A 15551-nucleotide genomic window follows, 5' to 3' on the forward strand; every position below is an offset into this window, starting at 1 on the left:
AGACAATACCCAAGGAAAAATCCACCTAGACTTCACTTGTTATTTGACTCTGAATCAGACGATTTATGCATTTGACTTGATCCGTAGAAATCCCTAAGTTATATTATTATCTCTCTCAAGACTAATAGCGTCTAACCCTAGGTTGATTAATTGAAATATCTTTCTAATTAACACCCTAGTGTTGCATTAACTCGATCTATGGACTCCCTTATTAGGTTTCACCCTAATCTGGCAAAATCTTGTCACCCTATCTCTAGGCTGCAATCAACTCCGCTTAATTACGACAAATTTACTCTTAGACAGGGATTTTTGCTCCTCTGAATAAGTGCATTAATTTGAATCAATATCTTGGAATATTAAAACAAGAATTAAGAACACATAATTAAGAACAAGTCAAATATTTATCATACAATTCAGATAATAATAACAAGATCTGTCTTAGGTTTCATTCCCCTTAGGTATTTAGGGGTTTAGTCTATAATTATGAAAGAAGACATCTCAAAAGAATAAAGATAACAAAACATAAAGAAAATCCAAAACTCCTAAAGGAAATTAAAGGGAGATCTTCAGTCTTGACGATGAATCTGGCTTCTGAGATGGATCAATCGACTTTCCTTGAGTAATTCCTTGCCTCCTACTTTGTGTGTCCCTTCTAATTGCCTCTTCAGGTGTTTAAATAGGCTTTAGAATGCCTAAAAGCCCTAAAGAGTGCCCTTTTCCAAATAGAATTAGACTTGGGCTCGACAGGGACACGCTCGTGTGCGATTTCTTCAATCCTTGCTCAAGGCTATTAAATAGGCACGGGCCTGTGGTCTACCCATGTATGTCTTGGGTCGATTCTGTCAAATTAACACGGGCGTGTAGTCTACCCGTGTAAGGAGGTCCAGGCCGTGTTGATTTCCCACGTTGGCCCATTTTCTCAGTTTTCGGCCCATTTCTCGTTCCTTTTACTCTCCTGTGCTCACCTAAGTATAAATCATGAAATTAAAGGATTAGGAGCATCGAATTCACCAAATCTAAGGATAATTCATCCAAAAAATAAGCTAAACATGAGGTAGAAATATGTATAAATTATGGTTTATCACGAGCCAAGCTCCGTTCATCGGGATACGTTGGTGTGTTGGAGAGTGTTAGCTAAATGCTACGCTTTTGGGATATGTTCCACTCATTGAGTCACTGGGGTGTTGGATATCTGTGTATCCAATGTGTAGTGGTAGATCCCACTTTTATATTTCATAGCATCAAGTGCCAATTTATCGTTGAATGTAATATTATGAAATGTGATGTATGCATATTATTATGTAATTACAAAGTTAGAAAAGTTGGAAACTGATGCATGAATATTTTAATATGTTACTATAGTCAATCATGTTTATAACTGTGTTGCGATGTGAGCGGTGCAAAATTTCAAGAAGGTGATCCAAGTTGGGCTTTAGATTTTGAGTAGATAAAACTCATATTATTCTTTGAATTGTGGGAATAAGGCAATGTGGTAGACGTTTTTGGTTGATTATTATTATGTCTTAAATGGTTGATATGATTTTAGACTCTTAGGAATTGATGGATGTTTGACATTATGTTATTGGGTTGTCTTGGCTTGAATTATTGACATTGCTATGAACTGCAAATATGGACATTTTGATGTTGAATACTGAAGTTATGGATGTATGTTGAAGTGGCATGTGATTGAATATGTTAAATGCCCTGTTTTGCTGTAATTTTTGCTGATTTGTACAAAGGTATCAATATTCGAGCATATGTATCAATACCTCCATGTTAAAACGAAAGTGCAAGAAAACAGTAGCTCATTTTAGCATTGATACCAATTCTCGAGTATCGACACTCAGGGTAAAAATATAGACACTTTTTGAATTGTATCGATAAATTGCTAGGTTTTAAATTTTTCAGAGAAACAAAATACTACAAAAGGTACCGATTTTTCTAATGGTATCGATACCTATAAATATCGATACCTGAGTTTGAGTGTTGATACCTACGTGACTTTTTTGAAAATTTTCTTTAAGTGGTCCCTAGGCATGTTATTAACTTATTTTATGGTCAATTAATGTATGATTAGTAAAATTTTAATATCGCCTAAAGTATTTTAGACTTAAATCTTCTATAAATGCTTAGGTGTGACAATGATCATATGAAAATGAGACTATGTGGAATGTGTGATGTTGTGATGTTTGATGTGGCGTCCTGTTCTCAGGCTCGACAACCGGGTCGAGTATAGGTTATTACAAAAATATTTTTAATAATTATTTTAAAAATCACATCCAAGATGAATCTGAAAAAATGGTTGTCAAGTCCATTCCTAAGCCGTTTCTTAAATAATTGTTAAAAAATATATAATTTTTAAAATAATTATTAAAATTTATAAGAAATTATAAACAATTTTTAAATTTCTAAAAATTAATAATAAGAAATTATTATCAAACGTTACTATTATATTTTTACCTATATTTGAATTATAAGAAATTAATGAAGTAAAAAATTTGAATATTTAAAAATATCTACTCAATTAAGAAGAGTAATATGTATATATATATAGATAGATAGATTTGAATTATTTAAACATACAATATGTGTATATAAAATATTTTTATTTTTTATTATTTTTAAAAAATAATTATTAATAATTTCTTATAATTCTCAATAATTTTTAAAAAATTTGCTATAATTTTTTTTTAAATTTTCTATGATTATTTAAAAAACCAATCCATAATGAATATGAACAAATGGTTATTCAGATTCATTCTAGATCTTATTTTTAGTTATTTTATTAATTTTTCATAATTTTTTGTGTAACTTTCTATAATTCTTAATAATTTTCTATTTTTATAATTTTATAATTATTTTAAAAAATCACGTCTAACATGAATTGGATGCGAGCTTGGACAACAATTTGTTCCATGGCACATGAACATAATATTTACATTGCACATAGTGTGTCGCTATTTGATTATGCCACATAATCACTTAGCAATAGATATAGATGAAAATTTTAATATAATGAACAATTTACTTATTAATCTAACATATATAGATTAATTTATTCATTTTTTAGTGAAAAAACAAATTAACTCATGGTACAAAAACCTTCAGTATACTTTCGGTTCATTATGGAGGAACATGTGGCCTCCAACACGATCCAACTTCCTCCTAAACTCATCTTTTAAGTCTAATACATCTACGAGAAGGCATCAATAATATTAATGCTAGTCCAATCATGGCAGCAAATTTGGAGGTCAGATTTAGAATTAAACCCAGTCACTTAATGCAAAAATTTCATACTTCTTGGGGTCAAATACCCTTTTCCCTTCCATTGCAAACAAGTGGATTTAGTGTTCAAATTAAGGCATGATAGTAACTTCTTATTTCCAGTTTACAAATCTGTAGTAAACCCTACTTTAATTGGTGAAAGTATAGTCTGCTTTTATAATTTGGTACTACAACTATGTACTGCATGACTGGAGCTAAGTGAAAATTGTCCTTCAAAGCCATTACGCCATCAAATAAAAAAGAAAATGGAGTATTGGAGTTCTCTGTTTCAGTAAACAAAAGAATTATACTGCTGGTGTCACTCAGAACATGGAATCTTATTCAGAATTTTTGTAACCCCCCCCCCCCAAAAAAAAGGGGGGAAAGAAAAAGCTATTGAACATCAACAACAAAGACACCGGCCGACCTATAATCATATTACTCTTTTCCAGGTTTCTAAACTACACAAGACCTAGTTCAAGGGTTAGAGATTCATCTGTTCCTACATTTTTCAATCTAGAAAATTTTCGAATAGTTGGTAAAAGTTGAGATTTAAAATTAGATAAACACTTAAGTTCAGTTTCATACTAATTTGAGATTTAAAATTAGATAAATACAAAATCCATCATGACAATAGCGGATTGACAAAAAATATTTTGGCATGCAGGTGGCAGGAAGAGAGTGGTGAACAAGTCCCATTCTTAAAACATGACCCTTGACAAAGATGAGAGGTGCTATCCTTTCCATGTGAGAAACAGGAAAGGAACCATCCATATATAAAAATCCTATGGGGGAATCAAAAAAAGAGTGCTGTCATCATATCTGGTGCGAATTAGGAGCTTTTGCAATGGCATATCCCTTGGAAGATGCTGAATCTAGCAACCTCCACTTCTCTCTTTTTCGGTTTCACTTTTAACCAATAACTCACAACATCTTTTTAATATGTATTATTATGATGGTGTTTATGTTTTAATTATTTTATTTTCGGATTCCTATAAGCCCATATGAAGCTTCAGTATAAAACCCCCTCTTTAATTATGCACACCATCACCAGGCCACCCCTTGCACCAACCAAGCAAGAGGTGACCTAGCTAGGGTCTTGATTCTATGCTGATGCTGCTTTCTTTTTCTTCCACGCTTTCTTCCGTATCATTTGCTTGAAGGGAAGTACTTTCTCTTATAGGGCAGCTTTGATCCTTTGGCATTTCGGTTTCCACGGCAGCCTCTGGTTTTTACTTCATTATATGATGTTTAAAGCTCAAATAAATTCACCTAGGTCGAGTCAGATTATGCAATCTCTTGCTGTTTTCTTTGGTACTCTTCTATCCAAGTTAAATATTTATATATTATCAGTGGCCAATGTTTCAGTGGGCTGCAAACTGCGGCTTAGTTTGTATTATCACTCCTCAGTTTTGTACTTTAAAAACTAGATTTGGGTCTGTGCTTAGCTGTGGCTTTTTCTTTAACATATTTGAAATTGATGCACATAAATGTGAATGAAGTATGGAACCGAAATAAATTTATGCAAAGGTAATTGCAAAACAAAGTAGTTCATATTCTATCCGACTATACTATTACATTTTTCTTTTTTCTGTTTAGTATTTGATTAAATCATTATTTAAAATTTTAGAATAAAACTATTAAAAATAATTCATGTCTAAGGATTGAACTGAGATTAGTAAAATTAGGTAAATATATGCTGTTTTATCACTAAACTTATAATTCAATTGATGAATAAATTCTTTTATAAATATATACAATTTTTTGTATATATATAGTTGGTGTGTTGCTAAAAGTACTAGGGAAGCCGCTGTACTTATGGACAGATTGCATTTCGGCCTCTATATTGAAAAATGAACAAATTAATCCTTATACATTTTGGAACATGCAAATTACTCCCTCCGTTATATTTTATCTATTAAATGATGACATGGAACATTAATCTAAATGGTTAATTACAAATTTGGTCCTTAAACTATAGCTAAAATAACATTATTTTTAAAATTTTTAACAATAGTTCTAAATTTTTTTAAAAAAAATTAAAATAAGTATAAATTATTAAAAATATAAAAAAATTATGTTAAAACAAAATCAAACCCAAATTTATTAAAGCCAAAACTTACATTCGAAGAAACTTTTTTTGGTGAATCATTGTGTGTGTGTGTGTGTGTGTGTGTTTTGTTTTGAATAATTGAGCTCTCTTTCAATAATGGGGAAACATGTAACACCCTAGCACCTGAACCGATTTCCGGATCTAAATGTATGATGTCACATTACGTTGTCGAAGCAACTCTGGCAAACTTACTACTTAACCACATCATACACTGGACAATTATCATATCAATCCTTTTATTCATCCAACATATTTATACACAAGCATATTTAGTGTATAAATCTTAATTTATCAAGTTACGGGGTTATGTGAAGTCAATTTGAGAGTTAGGGTTCAAATTCAAACTCAATTATCAAATTTCAATGTCGAATCTCGAGACAGGGAACTTTATGTCTTGACACAGGCCCTATGTTTTTTTTTTACTTTTTGACAATTTTAACTTCGATATTAACATGTCTTGAGACACTAGGAGTTATGTCTCGAGGCAAGGTCTACAGAACGTACGATGGAGGTCAATTGATTAAACAGAGCTTATTTGACCCCCTTGAACCATCTCGACTCGTAGAATATATGGAGAAGCCCATCTACTTGAAGCATTGATGGCCCATTGAAACACTCTAGTAAAACTAGAGTTACCAGGGTAATTATTGTAAATCGAAAGGGATAAAGATGTATAAAGCTTAAATCCCTTAGGACTCTCGCTTTGTAGATAGGCACAAATCTCACCTTTGATGTAATTTGATTTGTGCTGCTGGATCTGGGGGAGCTCAACTATAAATAGAGGCCTTCCCCCTTATTTGTGATCACTCAATTGTAAACTTTCAAAGTAATAGAATACTTTTGAGAGCATTTACTCAAATACTTGGCGTGCACTATTTTTCTGTGGCTTTTTTGTTCGTTTGTGGCTCGTTTGTGGCTTCTTTCTATTTCGAGTTTGTTTCCGCTTTGCTTTGGTGCTTTAGATAATTAATGAGAGAATTCTCATTTTTCAAGTGTAAGGCTGACTTAGGTGGATTTGAACCTAAGAAATCGCCTAAGGTGGTTTGCCAGACTAAAGTTCTACCCCTGTGGTAGTTGGTATCCGAGCTAATGTTCGAAGGCACCGATTAAAATGACAAAAGGAGTAGACGAGCAAAATGTCCTGATGGAGACCTATGAGTGGTCTAGGAAAAATAGTAGATTGAGGGATATACTATTGTTTTTGGAAAATTGAATGATCAATCTGGAGGAGTCCATGAGGGATATGAGGGAGGCCTTTGAGGTAGTTGAGGGATGCACCAATGAGTTCGACTTGATGAAATAGCAACTCAAGGACTATGTGGTAGAGGCTTTTAGTGCCAATCAAGATGTGATGAAAGATGCCCTTAATGCCGCCAGAGGTGATCAGACAGAAAAGAATGATTCTCTCAAAGTCAACCATGGTAATGGCTTTGAATTACCAAGTTGTTGAATCTGGTGCCCTAAGTGTAGCATATTTTTTTGTAAACTTGTAATATTTTCGAACAGATTGGTTAATAAAACAAATTCATTGATTACATTAAATATACTTTGTACAACTATCCTTATGTTGTTTTTGCACAAAAAGCAAAATAGAAGTAAATGTTGCTCAATGGTTGTCTAATGTTTAGACTAATACTAAACGGTATTACGTGGTCGGATCATAATATGAAAAGATAACTTATATTAGTAGACAAACCTAAACATGTAGTTTAATAAAAAAATGAGCAAACTGATTGAAAGACTAATATGTTGTCTTTAAGTCCAATTGGCGAGATGCTTTGTCTTGGGCATTGAAGCAGAAAACTCCCAGAAGATAGAGACATAGGTGTGACTGACTGGATTGACAGGACATCAGATTGGGCCCAAGAAGAATAAATCCTGAAACCTTCGTAATGTGGCATACCTAAATTCTAAGTGGATGACGAACTATATATGTGTGACTCGTATACTTTGATGTAAGTAAAAGCCTGAGTTCAAATAGTTTGATGAAGGAAACTTATTTATACTTTTCTTGAAAATTGTAGGCCAATATGAATGCAAGTTTTGATACGTATGACACTAATTAAATTTCCCTAAGCAAGATGAGTCATATTTATATGTGAGAATATGTTATTTTTCCTCTTCCTTAAGTGGAAATTACTGATACTTTCTTTAAGTCTGGATGTATGTATTTACCAATAATCTAGAAGCTAATGTGATGTTATGATTAGTGGTTATTCCATTCAAGGGTAAGTATTACTATTTTGAATGTTAAATTCTGAAAAAGTAAGTCTGTAAGAAGTGCATAAACAGTAAGATGTAATTATAAAGCTTTAAATGGGAGTTGTTAATGCTCGAATCGATGGAAAATTGTATACAAATGATTCTCAATGATGTTCCTATGTTTTTTAAGCAGAGGTTGTTGTAGTTTCATAATGGATGGTTGAGTTGGTAGCTTACACTATAGCTCGTAGATGTCAAGTGAGTTCTATATTGACTCCTACATATATACTATTCATATTGAGTGTCATCTATAAAAAAAATTGATTGGACTCTAGATCTGAAGTCATGAAAAGTATAGTATGTGATGATTGATGTATGAGTATTGAAATATTGAAGTATGACTGAGTATGTATATGTCTGAAATGTATACTACGAGATGTGTGATCTGATTGGGTGTATGTTAGTGAAATAAAATGTTGAAGTTAGATTGTGCCAATGCATGAAGATTTTGTCAAGAGAATCTATGTCTATTTACCACAATAGTGTCTGAGGAGTCCATGGGGCCTGAAAACACTAACTCTGATATGAACTTTGAAGGAAAAGTCCATAGCCATGACATTGTCTGAATAAGAACTAAGGAATGGTGATTAGCCAATGGGATTCTCTGCGTGTCCCAGGATGATGATGAGCAAACCTCACGTAATGTGAGTTTAGGAAAATCCATATCATCAACACGACAACAAGGAATGGCCTTTGTGGTGAACTCTAAAAGAACAGCCTTTGTAGCGAACTATAAAATAATAGCCTTTGTGGCGAACTCTGAAAAAATAGCCTTTGTGGAAAATTCTAAAACGATTGCCTTAGTAGTATGTTCTATCTGATTGTTTGTATAGTGTTTCTGCTAAGTCTGTGTGGCGTGAATTGTTAGGAATATCTAGTAAGCTATGAATCTGAATGTCTGTCTATCTGGTAAGAGATGAGTAAATTATAGTAGTTTTGTAATAAGTATGACCAAGATACAGTATTGATATACTTTAGAATAAGTATTGAATAAAGTCTTAAGGGTTTTTCATGAAAAAAATATGTGTATCTGTATGTCAAGAAGGGTATCTTTTATGATGATTTGTAAGTATGAAAAGAAAGGGGTATCGCATCTTCTTCCAAATTTATTCTGAATTTGAGATAATGTTGTTTTGAATTATGAGATTCTGTTATAGCATGACAAGGAGTTCATCTGGATGTTATAAGCTTTGAATTATCAGTATGGTTATGTGAATAGAATTGGATTAGGGTAGGTTTGAGTGTGAACCACTGGTATGAAACTCTACGTAAGTATCCGTCATGTATATGTATCCGCCCAAGACAATGTCAATGAACTATTGTTTGAAATAAGAGTATGGGTTAAGGCATGCATTAATTAGAAGATGTAACACCCCCAAACCCGGTCTAGACATTATGGCCAAATCTGGCGATGTCACATGAAAGTGCTTTTGAAAATTAAATAGCTGATAAACCATTTCCCCGTTTAAACAATTTTCATTATATTATATTATCTCTAGACCAAGTTAGTTGTTTTCAAAACATCATCCATTTTTTCAAGCCGTTATAATTTGCAGAAAATTTTAAAATGGTTTCTGTAGTGGTGAGTGTTTTAAAGAAAACATTTGTAACTTTTAAAAACCCATGTTTCCCTACCACTAATGATTATAAATCATAAGCAACGATAAACAAATTCCAAATTAAAGTAAAAATCCATAAAGGCCTTATTACAGTAAAAATACCCCAAATAATAATACTTAAAATCATAATCAAGTATGAAAATATATACGGTCATGTGGCCACCTCTGAGTCCCTGGAGGCACCAATTCGCCTATGACTGGGGATTACCTGTACAATAAAACAAAATGGGTGAGTTTACAAAAACTCAGTATGTAATACCTATGTACAAAAACAGATAGCATTCAGATAAACACAGTTTGGGCATAAGTCCTTTTTCAGTAATAGTGTCAGTCCAGTTTGGGCCTTAACCCATCTCAGTACAGTAACAGTCACATATATACAGTCACAAGAATCCTACCCAACCAGCCTTTACACACTATCTCCGTCCAACCTTACACTCCATGTGGGGATATAACCAACCCACCCAACCCTACACTCCAAGTAGTACCGAATGCGGCACTATATAGTAATATATAGCTGAGCTGCCAGTAAATCAGGCTCGAGGCCTTTCAGTGTGATTCCTCCGAGTAATATAACCCCATCCCTATGCAATGCAACATACAGTCATGGCATGCTACCGCATAGTGTCATACGTATAATCAGTACAGTATTCTAATCATGCTTAGTAAACGTCATACATATATCATTCAGTCAATTAGAGAATCAAAGCATTGCTTACTGATCCCATAGTAGGTTTATAGTTGACTCGGGTGACCCGTGCAACCTTAGCAAACAAATCAGTAATTTGGGCTCACACGTCTATGTGATCTGCCTGTGCGGGCCCACACTGCCCAAATTGGCCTTGGCTGTATGGATCAAACGGCCTAGCCGAACATTCCACACGCTTGTGTGGTTCACCTGTGTAGGCCCACACGTCCTTGTGGCCCACACGACCGAAATTGGTCTAGCTCGTGCATCACACACGGCCCACCTGGTCATCACACGACTGTTGAACCATATACTGATAACTCCCGTACCCCAACTCTCCTTAATTATCTCCATCAACCCACTAAATCCACTACTCAGAATCCCAATCTACTCAAACTCTCACAAGGCCCAAGCAGCAAAATAAATCCCTTGCTCGCGCAGGGATTCGAACTTAAGACCCTTTGCAACATTAACACTCCACTTAATCACCAGACCAGCAGGCTCGTTCTGATGTAAACTTACTAACATTTATTTATAAGCCTACTAACTAGGGATAGGGGTTTATTCATTTAAAAGAAAAAATTTCCCCAAGCTAAAGCTTGAACTTGGAACCTCTCACATACACCCAGAACATTTAACCACTAAAGCAGATACACACTTTGTCAAATTTTAACAGAACCAAAAATATAAATTTTGGGGCGTTACAACTCTATCCCCCTAAAAAAAAATTTCGGCCTTGAAATTTACCTGATCAGAATAGGTGGAGTATTGCTGACGCTTCGCATCCTCAGGCTTCCACGTGGCCTCCTCAGTGCTATGATTACACCAGAGAACCTTAACCGGTAGAATCGATTTTCTCCTCAGGACCTTTACATCTCTATCCAATATCTGTACCGGCTCCTCTTCGAAAATCAGATCTAGTCTAACCTCGATCTCCTCAATTGGCACAACATGTGTGGGATTAGAGCGGTAACGCCTTAACATAGAGACATGGAACACGTCGTGAATCCGATCCAACTCTAGAGGTACCTGGTAAGCAACTGGTTCCACTCATCTCAGAATGCAGTAAAGCCCAATAAATCTAAGGCTCAGCTTGCCCTTGCGACCAAACCTTAGAACCTTCTTCCAAGGTGAGACCTTCAGAAACACGAAGTCCCTCATAGAATACTCAATCTCAAGCCTTTTCAGATCAGCATAAGATTTTTTTCTGTCAGAAGCTGCCTTTAGACAGTCCCTAATTAACCAAACCCTATCCTCAGTCTCAGAAACTAGTTCAGGGCCCAAAACACGCCACTCGCCCAACTCAGTCCAACATGAAGAAGTACGGCACTTACGACTATACAGAGCCTCGTAAGGTGCCATCTATATACTAGACTAATAACTATTGTTATAAGCAAACTCTGCTAATGGCAAGTACTCATCCCAACTGCCACAGACATCAATCACGCAACTCTTTAACATTTCCTCTAGTATTTGAATCACCCTTTCTGACTGACCATCTGTCTGAGGATAGAAAGTAGTACTGAAGTCCAATATAGTACCCAGAGCTTCATGAAGCTTCTTCCAGAATCGAGACGTGAAGCGAGGATCCCTGTCAGAGATGATTGAAACTGGTACCCCATGTAGTCTCACTATCTCAAACACATACAATTTAGCCAGCTTTAGCAGATAGTAGTCAGTGCGAACAGGTATGAAATGGGCGAACATGGTCAATCGATCCACGATAACCCATACTGAATCCTTCTTAGTGGGCGTTAGGGGAAACCCACTAACGAAGTCCATAGTCACTCGCTCCTACTTCTAAAAGGGAATCTTAACTGGCTGCAGCAACCCCGAAAGCAACTGATACTCAGCCTTAACCTACAACATGTCAGACATTTACCCACAAAGTCTGTAATTTCACGCTTAAGACTTAGCCACCAATATAACTTACAAGGGTCTTAATACATCTTATTTCCGCCAGGATGCATATCATAAGGGCTACTATACTCCTCTCGCCTTATAGACTGCCTTAACTCGGTATCCTTCGGTATAGAGACCCTCCTACGAAAATAGAGGACCCCTTCACTATTCAATTCAAAATCTGAAGTGCTACCACTCTCAATCTTCAGAAACGAAGACCCAGTGACTCATCCTCCAACTATTTACCCTTAATCTGATCCATCCACGTCAGTTTAACTTAAAGCTCGACCAATAAACTACCATCATCAAATAAACTGAGGTGAGCAAATATTACCCTCAAATCAGTCATGGCTCTACGGCTTAGTGCATCGACCACCACATTAGCCTTACCCAGATGGTATTCGATCGTACAGTCATAGTTCTTAAGCAGCTTAATCCATCCACGCTACCTAAGATTTAAATCATTCTGAGTGAGGAGATACTTGAGGCTCTTGTGATCTGTATAGATGATACTCTTTTCATTGTAAAGGTAATGGCTCACGAACCACTACGACCAACTCCAGGTTGTACGTCGGATAATTTGCCTCATGAGTCTTAAGCTGACGAGACGCATAAGCTACCACCTTACCCTCTTGCATCAACACACATCCCAATCTGACATGCGATGCATCACTGTAGACAGTAAACTCTTTTCCAGACTCTGGCTGTATTAATACAGGGGCCTTAGTCAGTTTAGTCTTGAGCTTTTTAAAGCTCTCTTATTGCGCATCAGTCTAGTCGAAAGGCACACCCTTGCGTAGCAGCTTAGTCAAGGGTGCCGCAATCAATGAAAACCCCTCTACAAAACGTCGATAATACCCTGCTAGTCCTAGAAAACTACGGATCTTAGATACAGTCTTAGGCTGTTTCCAATCCAAAACAGCCTCAATCCTTCGAGGATCGACTCTAATTCCCTCAGCTAAAACCACATGTCTCAAAAACGTTACTTCATGTAACTAGAACTCACATTTACTAAATTTGGCATATAGTTATTTCTCTCGTAGAATTTGGAGAACCACTCTAAGATGTTCATCATGCTCATCCTCAGTCTTCGAATACACCAGTATGTCATCAATAAATACCACTACAAACTGATTCAGATAAGGCTGAAACACTCGGTTCATCAGATCCATAAAAGCTGCCGGTGTATTAGTTAATCCAAATGGCATTACTAGGAACTTGTAATGTCCATAACGAGTCCTAAACGTTGTCTTACGCACATCAGCCTCCTTAACTCTCAATTGGTGATACCCCGATTGGAGATCAATCTTAGAGAAACTGAAGCACCTCGGAACTAGTCAAACAGATCGTCTATACTCGGTAGGGGGTACTTATTCTTGATGGTCAGCTTATCCAGTTGTTGGTAGTCAATACACATACACATGGATCCATCATTCTTTTTCACAAACAGTACTGGTGCTCCCTATGGAGACACACTAGGATGAATGAATCCATGATCCAATAATTCTTGAACTTGAGCCTTAAGCACTACAAGCTCTTTCGATGCTATTCTATAGGGAGTGATGGACACCAAAGCTATACCGGGAAGAAGCTCGATCCTAAACTCTACTTCACAATTCAGAGGTAACCCTGGTAACTCTTACGAGAAAACGTCCAGAAAGTCCTTAACCATTTTGATATCATTAACCGAGGCATACCCAGAATCTGAAACACTAATGTAGGCCAAATACGCTTCACACCCCTTACGAACCAACTTTTCAGCCCTTAATGCAGAAATCACATCTGATTAGTAATTCTGACGTTTCCCGATTACAACTACTTTGTTGTCCTCCACAGTTCTCAGTACAACCCGTTTTGTAGCACAATCTAAGCTTACTCGATGCTTGACCAACCAATCCATTCTCAGTATTAGATCAAACTCTCCGAAAGGAAGTTCCATCAAATCCCACAGAAAGATAGCCCCTTGAACCTCTAAAGGGACATCTCTAAACAACTTATTTACCCTTACCGATTGCCCTAGCAGACTTAGTACAATCACCTCACTCGTAGTGCTCTCAACTAATACAGCCACCTCACTCGTAATGCTTTCAACCAAGATACCCAAATTTTCGGACACAGTACAAGCTATATAAGAGTGACTAGATCCTATATCTATCAATGCAGTACGGCACATCATAAATAAGAAACGTACCCATTATGACATCCGAAGTATCTACCTCCTCAAAACGATGAGCGGCATAAACTAGAGCCGACTGTCTTACCTCAGCATGACCTGTACCTTTGCTCGGTGCTCTCTGACCACGACCCAATCCATTACCACCTCTAGCCTGACCACGACCTCTCGATGGCTGCTGAACTGCTCTCAGAGGTGGTGCAGTACCAGTACCCGGGGCTTGCATTTGGTCGGACCTCCACGGACAATCCCTAATACAGTGCTCTAATGAACCACACCTTAAACAAGCCCCAATTGTTTTCCAACACTCACCCTAATGGCGTCTACCACAGTCAGTATAAGTCAGCTGTCCAGTAGTAGCTATAGGAGCCCCAACTCTGATCGACCCATCAACTCTGGCCTTTTTCTTAGGCCTCTGAACAGAACTCGAGGGCTCTGATTCCCTCTTATTGTTACCTCTTTCTCTATTCTGGTGCTCCATGCGCTTTACTTCCTCAGCGATCTTCGCATTATCAACCAGTGTAGCAAAATCTCGCTCCTTCTATGGAGCTATCAGAACCCTCAGATTATCCCTGTGGCCATCTTCGAAGCGAACACATTGCTCATACTCAGTCGCCACCATACCTCGCACATAGCGGCTCAGTCGCAGAAATTCAGCCTTATACTCGACCACTAATTTATCACCCTGGGTCAAACTCAAGAACTCTCTCATACGGGTATCCACATAACTGCCACCCACATATTTCCCCAAGAAGGCAGTCTTGAAGAACTCCTAAAACAGTCGATCGGGCTGAGTTCCCTCTTTAACCGTAAGCCACCACAGGTAACCTCATCTCTCAACAGTGATACTACCCTCTTTAGTTTCTGCTCGGGGATACAGTCCAGATCGTCCATGATCCTCTCTGTGGCCTCAATCCAGTACTCAACCACATTAGGGTCGACCCCAACGAAACCCCTGAATATCTCAGCTCCATTCGACTGGAGTCGTTCTATAACTAACCCTCTATAACATCTCGATTTTAGGCCTAGAAGGGATAGTGGTTTTGAGACCACAAATTCGATGAGGAATATTTTATATTTATTATATTTTTATGGTCTACAATTTCACGGAATGATTTCATGAAAATTTTGTTAAAAAATTTTGACATTTGGGCACTCAATTTAGTCAAAAGGATTAAATCGTAAAAAGTGAAAAAGTTGAGTTCTACATGCTAGAGGTGTCCAATTGTTATGAAGTTTTAAATTAGAGGTCCTTATATGGTAATTAGACCATTGGTTAAGTTGGTGGACAAAAATGGACATGGTTAGGCATGTTTCCAAAGTTTTTCATTAAGGGTATTTTTGTTATTTAGTTATAAAAATGAATTAAAAACAAAATTAAAAGCCAATTTTTGTCCATCTTCAACCTCTTGGCCTAAACTTGCATGGAGAAACCATGTTTAGGGTTTTTCAAGCTTCCAAGGTCGATTGTAAGTTCGTTCTAGCCCCATTTTTAATGATTTTTACTTTTTTGCAATCCCCGTAACAAGA

The sequence above is a fragment of the Gossypium hirsutum genome, chromosome A04 (assembly GCF_007990345.1).
Source record: "Gossypium hirsutum isolate 1008001.06 chromosome A04, Gossypium_hirsutum_v2.1, whole genome shotgun sequence".
In the NCBI taxonomy this organism is placed as follows: domain Eukaryota; kingdom Viridiplantae; phylum Streptophyta; class Magnoliopsida; order Malvales; family Malvaceae; genus Gossypium; species Gossypium hirsutum.